This window comes from Coturnix japonica, chromosome 24 (assembly GCF_054131305.1).
Source record: "Coturnix japonica strain WE chromosome 24, WE-NBRP24, whole genome shotgun sequence".
Classification (NCBI taxonomy): domain Eukaryota; kingdom Metazoa; phylum Chordata; class Aves; order Galliformes; family Phasianidae; genus Coturnix; species Coturnix japonica.
This window is the reverse complement of record NC_140686.1, coordinates 5917059-5934990: the sequence shown is the minus strand read 5'-3', so window position 1 is coordinate 5934990 and position 17932 is coordinate 5917059. Positions and strand designations below refer to the sequence as shown.

Here is a 17932-nt window from a genome sequence, read left to right as displayed (position 1 = left end):
TCTTTATTGATGATCTGGATGGGGGGGTTGAGTGTATCCTCAGTGAGTTTGCAGATGACTCCTCACTGGAAGGAAGTGTTGATTTGCCTGAGAGTAGGAAGGCCTTACAGAGGGATCTGAATTGGCTGGATCAATGAGCTGAAGGCAATTGTATAAGCTTCAACAAAGTCAAGTGCCAGCTACTGCACTTTGATCACAATATCATGCCACTCCATTTTGCAGGCTTGTGGCTAGAATCTAGATTCTGGTGGTGTTAGTTGACAGCCAGATGAATGTGAGCCAGCAGTGTGCCTGGTAGCCTAGAAGGCCTGGCTTGTATCAGAAATAGTGTTGCCAGCAGGACCAGGGAGGTGATAATCTCTCAGTACTTGGCACTGGTGAAGCTGTGACTTGAGCACTGTGTTCATTTTTGGGCCCCCTCACTACAAGAAAGACCCTGGCACATGTTCATAGAATGGTAATGAGGCTGGTGTGGGGTCTGGAGCATAAGTCTTGTGAGGAGCAGCTGAGGAAGCTGGGGGTATTTAGTCCGGCGAAGAGGAGGCTTGGGGGGAGACCTCATTGCTCTCTACAACTTCCTGAAGGGGGGTTGTGGTGAGGTGAGGTTCAACCTCTTTTTGTGTGTAACTAGTGACAGGACAAGAGGGAGTGGCTTAGAGTTGTGCCAGGAGAGGTTCTACTGGATGTTCGGAGAAACAACTTCTCAAAAATAGTCATTAGGTATTGGAAAGGTTTGCCCAGGGTGATGGTGGAATCACCATCCCTGCAGACGTCCAAGAAACGTGTAGATGTGGCTCTGAGGGACATAGTGGGCATGCTGGGAGTGGGTTGATGGTTGAACTAGATGACCTTCGGTGGTCTTTTCCAACCTTAAGTCACAGAATCATAGAACCATAGAGTCATTCGTTCTTCTAAGAACCAGCTACACTCTGAAATGCTATACAGGTTGGTTGGTCCTTCTGATCCTTCTCATTTATGGCTCTGTATTATCTTATCCTCAGTGATCCTGCCGTCCTTCAAGAAAGGTGCTTTAGATATACTTCTGTTATACTTCAGCTTGATTGCTTTAAGTGTATCTCTCAATACCACAGTCCAAGGAAATGTGTGTGTACATTCTTCCGGCTAGATAAATAAATAAAAACACAAAGCATCTCTGAAGCTCGGACTCACTGTGTTTATTAAATGTTTTATTAACTTCATAATGACTCACAAAGAAACATTTTAATTTTGATTGTGTGTTTCTGTCTATGCTCTGATTTCTGTTAAAATCAGCTTTTGGATATGTAGAGGGAGAATTTTTTCGGTGAATAAGTGTGTGTTTAGGGCAGGAATGGATGATCCTTGATTTCACATGGTAGATGTTCTTTACCTGCTCTGTACTCATTTTACAAATCATTTCATGCTGTAACAGTAAACAAATGGTGAATTCTTCATCAGATACGTCTGCTACTGTAAGGTCTTTGTCTGATTTCAAAGTTAAAGTCAGGAGTCAAACTAAAAGAAGAAAAAACTAGTTTGATAAGGACGTATAGAAATTCTGCCTTTCTGTAACACAGCTTTGTTGGAAGTAACCGCGGGAGACAAGTCTCATGCTATCATGGTCAACAAGTCTCGTTTATTAGGTGTTACAGCATCTCATTTATACAATCAGTAATAAGTTCATGCATATTGCAAAAGTAAAGCTCAGGATTGGTGGGTTACACATTACTTCATCTGACCTTTGTGGTTAGTCTTATGGATACTTTTTCTTTGCAGCTCTGTCTACACCTTGCTACACATCTTGCTTTTCCATAAGGCCGTCCTTGCCTCTAGATAAATATTTCGTCCTTAGCTACATACCCTGTCTTTTCACATCCTGATTTCTCCATAGCTGCTTAGCCCGTGATCGGCCCTAGGATAGACCTTCTTTGTCTGTAATCACGTTCATTCTTTTTCAATTTAACTAGTGGAATCTCTTCATGTCCTTTCTCATGAAGCCATTCTGCATAAACATTCTCCACATAGATCTGACCCACATCAGACGCACAGCAGCTCCGGCCCCAAAGATCTGACCCACATCAGCCCCAAAGAAGCTCCTGCCCCATAGATCAGACCCACATCAGCCAAACAGCAGCTCCTGTCCCACAGATCGGACCCACATCACCCCCACAGCAGCTCCAGCCCCATAGATCTAGACACATCAGACCCACAGCAGCTCCAGTCACATAGATCTGACCCACATCTACACCACAGCAGCTCCTGCCCCATAGATCTGACCAAAATGTGCCCCAGAGCAGCTCCTGTCCAAGAGATCTGCCCCACAGCAGCTCCTGCAACATAGATCTGACCCACATCTGCCCCACAGCAGCTCCTGCCCCATACATCTGACCCACATGTGCCCCACAGCAGCTCCTGCCCCATACATCTGACCCAAATGCGCCCCACAAAAGCTCCTGCCTTATAGATCAGACCATCATCAGCCTCACAACAGCTCCTGCCCCAGAGATCTGACCCTCATCATCCCCACAGCAGCTCCTGCCCCATAGATCTGACGCCCATCAACCCCACAGCATCTTCTGCCCCATCGATCTGACCCACATCTGCCCCACAGAGCCTTCTGCCCTAAAAATCTGACCCACATCAGCCACAGAACAGCTCCTGCCCCATAGATCTGATCCCAATTAGCACCACAGCAGCTCCTGCCCCATAGATCTGACCCTCATCAGCCCCACAGCAGCTCCTGCCCCATAGATCAGACCCACATCTGCCCCAGAGCAGCTCCTGCCCCAATAGATCTGACCCACTTCAGCCCCACAGCAGCTCCTGCCCCATAGATCTTACCCACATCTGCCCCACAGCATCTCCTGCCCCATAGATCTGACCCACATGCGCCCTACAGCAGCTCCTGCCCAATAAATCTGACACACATATGCCCCACTGCAGCTCCTGCCTTACAGATCAGACCCTCATCAGCCTCACAACAGCTCCTGCCCCATAGATCTACCCCACAGCATCTCCTGCTACATAGATGTGACCCTCATCATCCCCACAGCATCTTCTGCCTCATAGATCTTACCCTCAGCAGCAACACAGCAGCACCTGCCCCACAGATATGACCCACATATACCCCACAGCAGCTCCTGCCCCATAGATCTTACCAACATCAGCTCCACAGCAGTAGCTACCCCATAGATCTGACCCACATCTGCCCCGTAGCAGCTCCTGCCCCATATATCTGACCCATATCAGATCCACATCAACGCCTGCCCCATAGATCTCAACCACATGAGCCCCACAGCAGCTCCTGTCCCACAGATCTGACCCACATAGGCCCCACAGCAGCTCCTGCCCCATAGATCTGACCCTCAGCAGCAACACAGCAGCTCCTGCCCCACAGATCTGACCAACATAAGCTCCACAGCAGCACCTACCCCATAGATCTGACCCACATCAGCCCCACAGCAGCTCCTGCCACATAGATCTACCGACATGTGCCCCACAACAGCTCCTGCCCCAAAGATCTGATACCCATATGCCCCACAACAGCTCCTGCCCCATAGATCTGACCAACATGTGCCCCACAGCAGCTCCTGTCTCATAGATCTTACCCACATCAGCACCACAGCAGCTCCTGCCCCATAGATCTGACCCTCATCAGCCCCACAGCAGCTCCTGCCCCATAGATCAGACCCACATCTACCCCACTGCAGCTCCTGCTCCATATATCTTACCAACATCAGCGCCATAGCATCTCCTGCCCCATAGATCTGACACACATCACCCCCACAGCAGCTCCTGCCCCATAGATCTGACCCACGTCTTCCCCAGGGCAGCTCCTGCCCCATAGATCTCAACCACATGAGCCACACAGCAGCTCCTGTCCCACAGATCTGACCCACATAGGCCCCACAGCAGCTCCTGCCCCATAGATCTAACCAACATCAGCTCCACAGCAGCTCCTTCCCTATAGATCTGACCCACATAAGACCCACAGCAGCACCTGTTCCGTAGATCTGACACACATCATCCCCACAACTGCTCCTGCCCCAAAGATCTGATATACATGTGCCCCACAGGAGCTCCTGCCCCATAGATCTGACCCACATCAGCCCCACAGCAGCTCCAGCCCAGTAGATCTGACCCACAGCGGCTCCTGCCCCATAGATCTGACCCACATGCACCCCACTGCAGCTCCTGCCTTAAAGATCAGTCCCTCATCAGCCTCACAACAGCTCCTGCCCCATAGATCTACCCCACAGCATCTTCTGCCCCATAGATCTCACCCTCAGCAGCAACACAGCAGCACCTGCCCCACAGATATGACCCACATATACCCCACAGCAGCTCCTGCCCCATAGATCTTACCAACATCAGCTCCACAGCAGTAGCTACCCCATAGATCTGACCCACATCTGCCCCAAAGCAGCTCCTGCCCCATAGATCTGACCCACATGTGCCCCACAGAGCCTTCTGCCCCATAGATCTGACCCACATCAGCCACACAGCAGCTCCTGCCCCATACATCTGACCCACATGCGTTCCACAGCAGCTCCTGCCTTATAGATCAGACCATCATCAGCCTCACAACAGCTCCTGCCCCATAGATCTACCCCACAGCAGCTCCTGCCCCATAGATCTGACCAACATGTGCCCCACAGCAGCTCCTGCCCCATTGATCTGACTCACATCTGCCCCACTGCAGCTCCTGCCCCATAGATAAGACCCATATCTGCCCCACAGCAGCTCCTGCCCCATAGATCTGACCCACATCTGCCCCATAGCAGCTTCTGCCCCATAGATCTGACCCCAGACAGCCCCACAGCAGTTCCTGCCCCATATATCTGACCCACATCAGCACCACAGCAACGCCTGCCCCATAGATCTCAACCACATGAGCCCCACAGCAGCTCCTGTCCCACAGATCTGACCCACATATCCCCACAGCAGCTCCTGCCCCATAGATCTGACCAACACCAGCCCCACAGCAGCTCCTGCCCCATAGATCTGACCAACATCAGCTCCACAGCAGCTCCTGCCACATAGATCTACCGACATGTGCCCCACAACAGCTCCTGCCCCAAAGATCTGATACCCATGTGCCCCACAACAGCTCCTGCCCAATAGATCTGACCCACATCTGCCCCACAGCAGCTCCTGTCTCATAGATCTTAAACACATCAGCACCACAGCAGCTCCTGCCCAATAGATCTGACCCTCATCAGCCACATAACAGCTCCTGCGAGATAGATCTGACCCACATCAGCCCCACAGCATCTCCTGCCCCATAGATCCGAGCCACATCAGCCACACAGCAGCTCCTGGCCCATAGATCTGATCCCAATCAGCCCCACAGCAGCTCCTGCCCCATAGATCTCACCCTCATCAACCCCACAGCAGCTCCTGCCCCATAGATCAGACCCACATCTGCCCCACAGCAGCTCCTGCCCCATAGATCTGACCCACATCTGCCCCATACCAGATCCTGCCTAATCGATCTGACCCACATTATCCCCACAGCAGCTCCTGCCCCATAGATCTTACCAACATCAGCTCCACAGCAGCACCTACCCCATAGATCTGACCCACATCTGCCCCAAAGCAGCTCCTGCCCCATAGATCTGACCCACAACTACCCCACAGCAGCTCCTGCCCCATAGATGTGACCCAAATCAGCCCCACACCAGCTCCTGCCCCATAGATCTGACCAACATGTGCCCCACAGCAGCTCCTGTCTCATAGATCTTACCCACATCAGCACCACAGCAGCTCCTGCCCCATAGATCTGACCCTCATCATCCCCACAGCAGCTCCTGCCCCATAGATCAGACCCACATCTACCCCACTGCAGCTTCTGCTCCATATATCTTACCAACATCAGCGCCATAGCATCTCCTGCCCCATAGATCTGACACACATCACCCCCACAGCAGCTCCTGCCCCATAGATCTGACCCACGTCTTCCCCAGGGCAGCTCCTGCCCCATAGATCTCAACCACATGAGCCACACAGCAGCTCCTGTCCCACAGATCTGACCCACATAGGCCCCACAGCAGCTCCTGCCCCATAGATCTAACCAACATCAGCTCCACAGCAGCTCCTTCCCTATAAATCTGACCCACATAAGACCACAGCAGCAACTGTTCCGTAGATCTGACACACATCATCCCCACAACTGCTCCTGCCCCAACGATCTGATATACATGTGCCCCACAGGAGCTCCTGCCCCATAGATCTGACCCACATCAGCCCCACAGCAGCTCCTGCCCAGTACATCTGACCCACAGCAGCTCCTGCCCCATAGATCTGACCAACATGTGCCCCAGAGCAGGTCCTGCCCCTTAGACCTTACCCACATCAGCCGCACAGCAGCTCCTGGTCTATAGATCTGACCCACATGTGCACCACAGCACCTCCTGTCCCATAGATCTGCCCCACAGCAGCTCCTGCCCCATAGATCTGACCCACATCTGCACTACAGCAGCTCCTGCCCCATAGACTCACTCACATGTGCCCCAGAGCAGATCATGCCCCATAGATCTGACCCACAACTACCCCACAGCAGCTCCTGCCCCATAGATCTGACCCACACCAGCCCCACAGCAGCTCCTGCCCCATAGATATGACACACACCTGCCCCACAGCAGCTCCTTCCCTATAGATCTGACCCACATAAGCCCCACAGCAGCACCTGTTCCGTAGATGTGACACACATCAGCCCCACAGCAGCTCCTGCCCCATAGATATGACCCACCTCAGCCCCTGCCTCATAGATCTGACCCACATGTGCCCCTTTGCAGGGGGGCTCCTCTGCCTGGTGGTCATGGCGGGCCCCCTCCTCCTTCTCACTCCTAGGGCCCCCAGCTCCATCCTCCCGCCTGAAACAGGGAAAACTTCTACCCTAGCCCTCTTAGCTGCCGACATGGCTGCTAACTGCCACAGCTGTCAGAGGCGAGTGCGTTGCGCGCGGCAGCGGTGACCAAGGTGACGTGGAGAGGGTTCTAAAATGGCGGCCGCACTGCTGGCACTGGTGTTCCACATAGGATGAGGAGGGGGGTGGTAATAGCAGTACAAGGGGAAACTGATTTAAGTTGAAAGAGGGAAGATTTAGGTTGGACGTTAGGGGGAAAGTTGTTTACTAGCAGAGTGGTTAGGCCCTGGAACGGGCTGCCCAGGGAGGTTGTGGATGCCCTGTCCTTGGGGGTGTTCAGGGCCAGGTTGGACAGGGCCCTGGGCAACCTGATCTAGTAAAGGTGTATGTTTGGTGGCCCTGCCAGGCAGGGGGGTTTGTTCTTCATGATCCATGAGGTCCCTTCCAACCTGGGTCATTCTGTGACTCTGTGATACTGGTGTGTGGCTGCTTGTCCCAGCGCGCTGACCTTTTGTCTTCAGGTTCACCAACAAGACTGTAACTGATTTATGGAGGAGGCAAGTGATGGGTGCTACTGTGTGACAATCAACATCACTTTGTGGACATTTGAAAGCACCTTCCTCCAGAGCTGTTCACCTCCAGAAGAGGGTGCTCAGAAGTGTTTACTGGCAGAAGATCTGGCTCCAGATTGGTATGGGAAAACTGGGGAATGATACCATCGTGTCCGGTGAAGAACAAGAAGCAGGTGGGCGTCCCTGCTCCCTCTTGTCTGCTGGCAAGGTCCAGATGAGATCCCAGAGCCAGAAGCTGCCATTCCAAGGAGAGCTGACTCAACCATTTTGGATTTGAGCTGTCACACCAAGGAGAGCTGACTGAACCACGCTGGACTTATTTGTAAGTTTATACTATCATTGGAAACTGTTGCCGTGGTCACAGTCATCGTCAGCGGAACAACAACTCCTGATGACCCACCACTACTGAAGATCAATGACTGAACTACTAAACACGTCAGATCCATGGTGGTGACTCTCTCTCCCTCTTGCTTCCTATAAAGACTCCTTGATTCTTTTTCCTGTCTTTTCTATTGCCCGCCTTCCCTTCCTAATCACCCTAAATCGTAATAGCGTCCGTCCTCCAACATTTGAACCATGCTCAGGCATACACGTATGGACCTCCTCTCCTTCCTATAAATTGGAGCAGGACAGAGAACCACAAGGATTGTCAGCTCCCAAGTCATACAAGTATTGCACACAACACAGATAACTTCATCTGTTGGCCCCGCTGTCTCTGCATACCACCAAGCGAGGACCTGCAGTGCCCAGGCGAGACGATGTGCCTGGCAGTGCAAAGCCAGCCCACGTGTGTGCAGATGGCAAGGAGCGTGTGGCACTGTGCACCGACAGCCCTTGCCTGCCCAGGACTGCGTGTGGAGGGCGTTCTCCACTGCAGCCCTGCCCAACAGTCAGTAGGGGTGTGCGGCCATGATGGCAGTAATGAACAAACTGCTGCTTCACAAAGATCTTGGCCCGATTAGAAATCTTTGAGTAGTGCTGTTACAGCAGACAGAATGTGATAAGCGCAAGTAGTCTCCTACACTTCACATCCTTGCTACTTCATTCTGGGTGTTGTCACTGAGCAGCATCTAACACAAGTTCTGCCCTGGTCAGCTGGCTGCCTTAGCTTGAGCCCTGATGGCAACGCTGTGACGTGATGTTAGTATTGCTGTTTTCTCCTCGTCAGAATACTCTGCCTTTTGAAGGAAGCAGCTTCTTGGTTATTTTGTTTTGTTGTTGAACTTTATTGAATTAATTTACAATATCTATATTCCATATAGTTATAGATGTTTTGAATATGATCATCTGTGGTGCTGAGAATTTTTGTAGAAAAGGTATACTCAGTTCAGAAGGTGTAATAAGGATGTTAAAGAAAGAACCCCCTGTTGTGTTGACCAGTGATGATGCTCCCACCCCCTGACCAATGGTGGAGAGGAGCATGAAGAGAGAGGTGGTGCTGGGGGGATCTTGGGGCTGCTGGGCCTGTCATACTTTTTCCAGGTAGAGGTTTTACAGGTGTTGCCCCCATGCCGACCCTGTGGGGGGGGGCCACTCCCACATCCTGAAGGATGGAGGAGAGGAGCGGGAGGGCAGAGTTGGTGCTGTGGGGGGCTGGGAGCTGTGGGGCCTGGTATGCTTTCCCCTGGCTGTGGTTTTCTGGGTGTCGGATGATGCCCTCAAACTGCCACCCTGTGGGGGCTGCTCCAACCTCCTGAAGGATGGTGAAGGAAAGTTGGTGACAGTTCCTGGGGGGGACAGGGGGCTGCTGGGCCAGTTGGCTTCCCCCAGGCAATGGTCGTCCGTCTGTTGGATGATGTCCCCAGGTCTATACTCTGCTGGGGTCGCTTCCATCCCCTGATGGATGGTGGAGGGGAGGGTGAGGGCAGAGATGGTGCTGGAGGCTGACAGGCCTCTCAGGCTTCCCTGAGGCAGTGGCTGCCTGCGGGTGACACTTTGAGGGAGCCACTGCCAACCCCTGAAGGATGGTGGTGGGGGACGGGAGGGTGGTGTTGATGCCAGGGTGCTGCTGTTTGGGTGCTAGCCGATGACTGCAAGCTTCCAAACCAGGTGGGTCCCTCCTGTCCCCTGAAAGAGGTGTTGATGCCCAAGGTGGATAGGGGCCACTGGGCCTGATGTACTTCCCAGGGGCCACGGAGCCTGGGCTGGTGGGCTATGGGGGCTGCACTGGGGGCAGCTGAGCCCGACAGCCGTCAAGCCTGGCAGGGGCCGCTCTGGTGGTGCTCTGCGGCTGGTGGGCAGATTGTCACTGCACAGGCACCGGTTGTTTGTGCCACGTCTTTTCTGTGCGGCGCACTGAGGCGAGCAAGCTGTTTGTCCAAGTGTGAGGTTGCTGCGGGCAATATGCTGGACTGCAGCATCTTCAGCAAGGCGCCTGCAGGGAGAGAAACGTGCTGAGGGCACAGGAGAACCCCCTGCTCTCCTTCCTCACAGTGCATGATAGAGTCACTCTCAGCTCCGGGCCTGTCTCAGGCCCAGCAGTAAGAACATGCAGCAGGAATGGCGAGGCCAGTTAAATGTCTGACAGTGTCAATCTCAGACAGTGTTAGGCAACAACTAACTGGCTTCTCTATGCTGCTTTAACTAGAAATGCCTCCTTGCTCACAGGATCCCTATAGTAAAGAGAGGGGGCAGGATGGGGTTGGGGGTGAACAAGAACTCACTGGTTTATCTGCCTCCGTTGTCGGACAAGACGATAGCACGAAAACATTGCCATCAGCATGGTAACGAAGATAGCCACACCAAATCCCAGGCAGTACTTCTCGATAAAATTATTGTCTGCGGCATTTGCGTGTTCCTCACCATCCGCACCTGGAAAAACAATGTGGATCTGTTTCACCAGCTGCTGCTTTGAGTGACATGGACAAGAACAACCACAGGAAGGATCCCGCTCCGGGCTGCTGTTGTGCCTGGTGGCTCAGGGGAAGCACAGCAAGCTCTGGAATGCAGGGTCTGTGCACAGGAGGTACTATGGAGGGTCCTGTTTCCTCTCCTTATCTGCTGAATGTGGTTCTGGTGGCCTAGTTCCCAAAAGGACAAAGTTCCTAAGTCCCTGGGAACTGGCTGCAGTGGGAGGGGAGCAACCTCTAACCACGGCCACGGAGCTCTATGAGCGGCCCTTACCTGGAGTGACAGTTGTTGTGTGCATGGCCTCTATTACTCTCAGGGGGACAGTCAGTGTGCGAACTCTGCCGTTCCAAAATGCAAGCCAGCGCATAGGTGCTCCACCTGTCTCTTTAGAAAGGAGGTAAGGGAGTGGGACTGTAAGTAACTGCTTCTCATCAGGAAGATGGTGCAGTTTCTCCACATGTATTTCTAGAAATTCATTTTCACAAGCCTTTCAGGGAACAGACGGAAATACACCTACCACGTGCTTTGTCCTTCATGATTTTCATTAGCAGAGGGGGCAGTGTCTGCAGATATTTTCCTGTTTCCAGGGCCTCTTTCTGTTTCTCAGGACCTAAACAGAAAGCATTAAGATAACTTTCAGACAAACAAGGTATTAAACTGAACGGTCTTTTCAGTGAAGTCAGTAACGACAACAGCCACCCCTGGGATGCCTGTGGGGTTCCAGCACAACTAAGGATTTAGCACGGCCTTCCCTGGAGGCACTTCTGCAACCAAAGAATGAGAACTTTTCACCACACACTGCAGCTTACCTAAACGCATAATGGCATCACTGAATGGGACCAGGGCATTGTGCGAGGGCAGGGCACACACACACAGGTGTGCATTCTCACTCACACCTGCAGACGCGCCTGGCTGACATTAGGACTGTGAGCTGGCATCTCTCAAAGGAAGTAAAATCTCATGACATGGTATGCTGTAATTTCTCTCTTCCTTAGGGACCTGCAGTGACTGGAAGGGGCTCAGGTGATGACATGGCACTCAGACCTGGGTCAAAAGTTGCAAAGCTGCAGAGAAGCCAGGTGGGCAGTTGGCTGGCACTCAGCAGCTTTCCAGATACTCTCTCCAGGCCATGTAAAACAATCTCCAGAGAAGGCATAGAAGAACATTTGGCCCCTCAAGGTTTTTTTAGTGGGGAGATCTCTGATGTATGGAGACAAAGTCAACAGGGTGCTGGGAGCATGCAGCACCCAAGAAACAGTGACTACCCAAGCTTCTCATGGAGAAGAAATCACCAGGCAGTGAAAAGATGAACCCCTCCTGAACTTCCACAACCAAATATGAGCAAAGATCATGAGATGAAGACTGGTGACTTACGTCTGGCATCCACCCCAGGCTCAGGGACACGACTTTGCTCTGGAAATGCACCAAAGGGGCCTGCAGGCACAAGAGTGATCAGACACAGGTGAGAAGAGCTTCCGCTGTGCACTGGGGTCTGCCTTGTTTTTTTTCCTGCAGTGACCTGTGAGGACTGGCTGCAGGTCAAGGAATGACATGGCCCAAACAGCAAAGGAATAGGAGCAAAGACTGGCAAGGGCCGCCTTCCCACTGAAATGTGACAATTCTCCAAGTAAAGAAATACTAATGACTGATCTGTGTACGACCTTCAAAGCACAAAGAGACTTGAAAGACCTTTGGAGAGCCTTACGTACCCAAATAAGCTATTATAGCACTAATTTTTCGACTTCCAAGGAAACAGACACTCACAACTTACCTTGGAGTTTCCCCTGAGGCACAAAAGCAGTCTCCTTCCAGTCATCTGAGGAAGGAGTACCAATGTCATCATCTAGAAGAAAGAACAGAAGAGGGATGTTCCCATTGCATGCTGTGATCTTCCTCTCCCTTAGTGTCAGGGAAGGGGCCAGGGAAGGGGCCAGGTAACAGGATGGGAGACTCAGGCCTTGATCGCCAAAGCTATAGAGGGGCCAGGGTGACCTGGAGCCTAGCACTCGGCAGCTTTACAAATGCTCCCTCCTGGCCACATGCAGCACCCCTCCGGGACCGCGTGGAAGAGCATACAAAGAAAAGGTGCCTGAAACACACTGGGCTACAGCTGGGGGTCTCTGTTGGGAACCAGGATTTTTCTATGGGGAGCATCAGGCAGCTGGAGCAGAAATGCTCATGCTTTTCCCAGCACACACCTTCCACGTTCTCCCCTGGGACACCCCCAGGATGAAGAGCATGCTCCACCCAGCCAGCGGCAGAGCCGTGGGAGCACAGGGCTTCCTCATGCCCTTGCCCAGCTCCTGTGGTGCTGCCTGTCCCCCTTTTCCAATACCCCCCCGCCCCCATCGAAGGCAGCCTTAGGGCTATAAGGCACAGAGCCACTGGAACCAGAACCTGGGCTTCTCACTCTCATTTCCGCTTATTTTTTACCCCATCTCTGCCCACCCACCTGCTCCTGCTGCTCGCCCTGGAGCAGCACAAGTCTCCTGACAACACATGGCTATCAGTAGGAGGACGGCAAGGCAGGTGGGGGCCGTGGCCCCCAGTACTCGTGCCATGCTGCTACCACCACTGCTACAGCCACAACGAGTGCTGCTATTGGGGCACAGAACACCTAGAGCACGCAGCTGGGCATTGTGATCTTGTGGCACAAGGCAGCAATGTGGCAGGGCATAGTGACCTCACATCCCCAGGCTGCTGGCTGGGCCTCCCCACGGGCTGCTCCTCCTGTGACGCAGGGCTGCATAGAGTGGGTGCTTGTGGCACCCCTTAGTGGGTGAGTGCCAGGCTGCTGGGGAAGAATTACTGGGAGCGTGTCCCACTGGGTAGATCTGTTCCACCGCAAGGACCAGGCTCCCCCTGGGCTTGTTATGGACGCTGAGGATTCCCAGTCATCTAGAGCAGCAGGAGACCATGGCAGATATTTTCACATTTACATTGTAGAAATATATTATTGTGGAATGGTTTGGGTGGGAAGGGACATTAAAGACCCAGAGACTCCACAGGAGAGCCTCCCTGGGGACCCAAAGACTTACGGCAGCGCCAACACAGCAGGCAGAAACGCGACGTGCTCCTGACTGCCCGCACTGTTCAAAGCTCCCTGACTTGCGGAATCAAACTCTATAATCCAGAGATGGGTTATAAAGCAGGTATGTTTTATTCCAGCGCTGGGTGCAAGGGGGATAGCTCCTCCAAACTTGCACACCAACTTGTAAAACCGTGATACAGATATAGGTACACCTCATGCATAGTCAATGATTTCCCGTAATTCTAACATGCATCCCTTAATTCTAATACACATTCTTTATCATGCAGACCCCCTCTTGTTATCGCCCATCTTGTCAGGGAGATGCAAATATCAAAAGAGGAGTTGCAACACCTAATCCCCTTCTCACCAGGTGTCTCAGGGAGTTCTCACTCCTTAATCTTCATCCTTCCTGCTCTTCCAGACCCACTGTCTCCATTCCTTGTTATTCTAACTAAATCATTTTCTGTAAACTACCTTTAACTATCCCCCTTTTAGCCCCCCTTTATTCTGAATTCCAGCAGAGCATCTGTTTTCTGCTTCCCTGTTCATCCCTCCCTCTCCCTCTCCCTCCCTCCGCCCTATGACGGCAGCCCTTCAAAGCAACCAACACAACCACGCCAAACCGCAGCCCGGACTCGTCCCGCTCACTGCAATCCAGACCCACTCCATCCGTACAAACCTTCATCCACGCCGTTTCTTAACCGGGCCTCGGCGCCACCCGGATCTTACAGCCAGCGAGCGGCCGGCAAACGAACGGCCGTCTTCCTCTTGGTGCCGCACAGCCCAGCACGGCCGGAGCCGCACCACACGATCCGGGCCGGGGCCGGCTCAGGCTCTGCCTCCAGGCTTTTGGGGCCGGCCGGGTGACTCCGCAGCACAGCGAGACCGTGGAGCCGCCCGGGAGCCGCCTCTGGGTGCCGGCAGCGCCGCGAGCTCCTCCCCCGACAGCCCCTCCGTGCCCCCGCACCGAGGCCCGACCCCGTTCGCAGCACAGAGCCCGCTCCTCCCGGCCCCGCTCATGGCCGCCATGGCCCGGAAGTGCTCTCCGCCGCCTGCAGGAAGCACTTCCTGTCACTGTCACGTGGCTCAGGCCGGGCTGGGGCCTGTTGGGGGGGGGGGCAGCTGCCAGATCTTCTGCCAGTAAACACTTCTGAGCACCCTCTTCTGGAGGTGAACAGCTCTGGAGGAAGGTGCTTTCAAATGTCCACAAAGTGATGTTGATTGTCACACAGTAGCACCCATCACTTGCCTCCTCCATAAATCAGTTACAGTCTTGTTGGTGAACCTGAAGACAAAAGGTCAGCGCGCTGGGACAAACAGCCACACACCAGTATCACAGAGTCACAGAATGACCCAGGTTGGAAGGGACCTCATGGATCATGAAGAACAAACCCCCCTGCCTGGCAGGGCCACCAAACATACACCTTTACTAGATCAAGTTGCCCAGGGCCCTGTCCAACCTGGCCCTGAACACCCCCAAGGACGGGGCATCCACAACCTCCCTGGGCAGCCTGTTCCAGGGCCTAACCACTCTCCTAGTAAACAACTTTCCCCCTAACATCCAACCTAAATATTCCCTCTTTCAACTTAAATCAGTTTCCCCTTGTCCTGCTATTACCAGCCCCCTCCTCATCCTATGTGGAACACCAGTGCCAGCAGTGCGGACGCCATTTTAGAACCCTCTCCACGTCACCTTGGTCACCGCTGCCGCGCGCAACGCACTCGCCTCTGACAGCTGTGGCAGTTAGCAGCCATGTCGGCAGCTAAGAGGGCTAGGGTAGAAGTTTTCCCTGTTTCAGGCGGGAGGATGGAGCTGGGGGCCCTAGGAGTGAGAAGGAGGAGGGGGCCCGCCATGACCACCAGGCAGAGGATGGGTAAGAGAGCCATATTCCATCATGCCTGGACCAGCCCCGTGACCACCACCCATGTGGAGCCTATGGAGGTGGATCCACCTCCAGATGAGCGAATGGAGGTGGATCCACCTGCAGAGGAGCCCATGGAGGTGGATCCACCTGCAGAGGAGCCCATGGAGGTGGATCCGCCCGCGGCATAGCTGGCCTGGCACCACACCACCGTGCCAGGCCCCGCACTGGCATGGTCACAGCTCCACCGTGGCTGGTCCAGGCGCTGAGCTCCTTACCCGCTGCACGGCCCCCGCCCCCTGCATTAGCTGGGTGGCATTTTTGTAACATCTGTTCCTCCTTTGGGCCTATTCTGCAGCCACATTCTGTGGGCCCCCAGTCCCATCTTTACCCTGTTTGTTCCAGTCCCTGTTTCTATAGTTGGTTTTTGGGTTTAGTTTAGTTTTAGAGTTAGATGTAGGTTGTTGTTAGTGTTTTTGAGTTAGGCATAGGTTATTGTTTGTGTTTTTGAGTTAGGCATTGCTTATTGTTCATTTTTTAGTGTTAGGAGTAGGTTAGGAGTAGGTTTAGTGTTAGTAGTTGGTGTTTTCCTGTTAGGAGTTTGTTCCTCTTCATTCTTTAGTGTTAGGAGTTGATTGTTGTTCCCATAGTAGAGTTAGGCATAGGTTACTGCTGGTACTGTAGGGTTAGGCGTGGGTTCCTACCAGCAGCTGGCAGCAAACAGCGCTCGCTCGGTAAGCACACGTCTGCTTTCTCCCCCGGAGCCGTGAGTGCGACTGCCATGAGAGCGGAGGTCTGATGCCATCTGCGAGGGATGGGATTTGCATCCGGTGGCTTTTCCGTTGCAGAATGTCCAGCAGCAGAGCGTGAGTGGCCGTGAAATGAAGCTGGGCCTCAGGAGAGCCGTCTGGAGCTGCGTCACGAGCTTCCTGCATGGCCAGCGCAAGGTAGGTGTGCCTTACTGTAAGCGTGCGCTGAAGCAGTGTTGGTTAAGCACGGCTCACTCCTCTGTCTGCAACAGATGGGCTTTCTGCGCGCTTTATTGCTGTGGCCGGCGTTGAACAGCACAGCAGCAGCGAGGCCTCGAACATGTCCACAACCAGGTACGTGAATGTGAGTAAATTTAGCTGTGTGAATGATGTTATTGTTCATATTAGTAAGGCAGTATTCACATGTGTGTGATGGAGCTCAGGGATAGGTTTATTCTTGCCTGGTAAATTTTCCCTTCTTTGACACCCACCCGTCCTCTTGCTTCTCTTCCCCTCACCTGTAAGTGCAGCAATACTGAAGGCTGAGGGCTCTTCTCCGAGGCAGGCGCTAAAGGGCAATTGAAATGCAAGTTTGTTGTCCCTCTTTGTTCTTGGGTCGGTAGCCCAAGGTGACCAAGCTTCAGAGCACTTCTCTAAGTCAGCCTGGAAATGTTTCTAGCAGGAAGTAACTCCATCACAGTGCCTGAGAGTAATAATAGTAATAGTAATAGTAATAGTCTCGTGCGGGTTGGAAGGGACCTTAGAGATCATCGAGTCCAACCCCCGGGATTCCATCCTCTGTGCTACAGGGTGGCACTTCTACCACTTGCACCACAGGGGGATTCGAACACCCGGGCCCCGGTGTTGCAATGCAGCATTCCTACCACCTGCGCCACGGGGGCACACAAAAAGATGCCTCTTTTTCCCCCCTCACAGCAGGCAGCCTCCGTGAGAGCAGTAGAGTAGCAGGCTGTCTGTGCTATGGCTGCTGAACTGCATTTCTGGCCACCTGAGATCCCTGAGCCCATGCTAATGAAGAACATGCTGCGCCACAGACTCTTCTACGGAGCCGTTTTGCAGCTTCTCTGTGCTGGCCATCATGCTGCAAGTTTCCAAGTTCCCAAAGGCAGTAAGTGGTGCTCTCATGGGATAGGAGAAAGGCACGGGCAACTGGGTGGGAGGGAACCATCTGTAGCTGTTGCCAGCAGCCTGGAGGTGCCAGCTCAGTCTTATCCTGTGGCTACTGCTGCTCCCTATGAGCTGCCAGGCAGAGGGTCCTCCCGCCTGTGCAGGGACCGCCTTGCAGGAAAGGGCTTTAGGCTCTGGTTTGTGTGGGATTTGGGGAACGAGACAGGGGTGGAGTTTCTTGTGTGCCTGACTGTCAGGAAGGCAGTTCCCAGTTCTGGCAGCCCAACGTGCCCAGCAGGGTGACTTGAGCTCCCAAAGCGAGCTGCCAACCAGTTGTTAGCTGAGAAGGTTCCCTGAGCGTTTCCGAATTGATTCTTGTAGGACTCGGAGAGTTTGGGGACTGAGACTTGGGAGAGAGTGAAGAAAGCTGAGGCAAGGGAAGCGCTGCTCAGCTGAGGAAGAAAGCCGAGAAGGAAAGCAGAAAGCAACGATGATGGCCTGAGCAAGAAGCTACAAAGGACAGCAGAACCACCTGCAGCGCTTCCTCGGAGGTGGCACCAAAACCTGCTGACTCAACGGTCCAGTTTACCGGCACAGCCGTGCTTTCCCTGTCATGGACGGTGGAGATGATGGAAGTGAACTGGACAGGAAGGACTTGTGCTGCGTTAGAAGCAAAGAGGGCTTCACCTGTGCAGGACTTGGTGTACGGCAAGAGCTGGAGACGCTGTGTTCCTTCAGGGTGTGTCTCTTGAGGTCCAGGCCTGGTGTAGGGTTAGGTTGAAATAGGGCTGGCTGGGACTGGAGAGGGAGGAGGTGACGTAGCCCTGGGGTTTGGCTTCTCCTTGGGTCTGACTGGAGGCTGAGTGACTGATTGCTAAGCGGCAATCCTGGGC

The 17932-nt window shown here is 53.4% G+C and overlaps 1 long non-coding RNA gene across 1 annotated transcript; it reads right to left on the bottom strand.

The window, feature by feature from the left end:
- Nucleotides 1-10078: 10078 nt before the first annotated feature.
- LOC146757181 (uncharacterized) lies at nt 10079-11078 on the bottom strand. The gene is made up of 3 exons (XR_014937089.1): nt 10787-11078; nt 10543-10653; nt 10079-10230 (listed from the first exon to the last, which is right to left on the bottom strand). It is a non-coding gene; the product is annotated as an uncharacterized LOC146757181 (long non-coding RNA).
- Between the last annotated feature and the right edge of the window lie 6854 nt (nt 11079-17932).